A 1120-nucleotide genomic window follows, 5' to 3' on the forward strand; every position below is an offset into this window, starting at 1 on the left:
TTTTTTTTTTTTTTTTTTGATAATTTTTCACATGTTGCTCCTCTTTCTGACATTTTGTAGAAGTGTTAATCTCTCTCTCTCTCTCTCTCTCCCTCCCCATATCTCTTTCTCATCCTTTCCCTACCCTCTCCATATCTCTTCCTCTCCCCCTCGCCTTCTCATTTCTCGTTTACTCAGACTTGCTCACTCAAACCGATTTTCCAATTATATTCTTCTCTGTGCCTCGTCATCACCATTGTTTTATTGTCTCAACGTCCATGTTTTTTTCTTTTTTTGCCTATGTTTGCATGGCCCAGACGGAATTAGCTGAGATAGCTTTTCTACATCTGGGTGCCCTTGCCCCGTCAGTTGAACCCTCACCTGTTTCCAAGCATCGTAACATCCCCCCCCCACGACCAGGCAGGTTCTCCATGGACGATTAGAAACAAACAACTTTGCTTGTACGACAGTGATGCTCATTTACGACAACCAGTGGCAAAATAGGGCTACATGCACACCACCACACCACCACAAACATACACACACACACACACACACCACATACACACCACACACACACCACACTACAAACAAACCACACCACACACCACACTACAAACAGATCACACCACACACAAACCACACCACATGCTATGTTCTGAGTTCAAATTCTGCTGAGGTCGACTTTGCATTTCATCCTTTTGGGGTCGATAAATTAAGTACCAGTGAAACGCTGGGTCGATATAATCAACTAGTCCCCACCCCACAACATCCAGGTCTTGTGCCTATAGTAGAAAAGATTATTATTATCATTGTTATTAAAGCAGTGGGCTGGCAGAATCATTAGCATACTGGACAAAATGCTTAGCGGTTTTTCATCCATTATGTTCTGAGTTCAAATTCCACCAAGGGCACTTTTGTTTTTCTTTTTACCTTTCATCCTTTTGGGGTTGATAAGTTAAGTACCTGTGAAACACTGGGGTCAATGTAATCAACTACTCCCTCCCTCCAAATTTCAGGCCTTGTGCCTTTAGTAGAAAGGATTATTATTATTATTATTAAAGCAGTGAATTATTACCATGCTAAACAAAACGCTGATTTCAAATTCCACCAATGTTGACTTTGGGGGTTGATGCAATCC

General features: G+C 41.8%; 1 protein-coding gene across 1 annotated transcript in view; it reads left to right on the top strand.

Moving 5' to 3' along the window:
• LOC106875761 (DNA replication licensing factor mcm7-B) overlaps nt 1–1120 on the top strand; it is a 27463-nt gene that overhangs the window by 25148 nt on the left and 1195 nt on the right. The gene's annotated exons all lie outside the window — the stretch shown is intronic.

The sequence above is a fragment of the Octopus bimaculoides genome, chromosome 8, assembly GCF_001194135.2.
Source record: "Octopus bimaculoides isolate UCB-OBI-ISO-001 chromosome 8, ASM119413v2, whole genome shotgun sequence".
Classification (NCBI taxonomy): domain Eukaryota; kingdom Metazoa; phylum Mollusca; class Cephalopoda; order Octopoda; family Octopodidae; genus Octopus; species Octopus bimaculoides.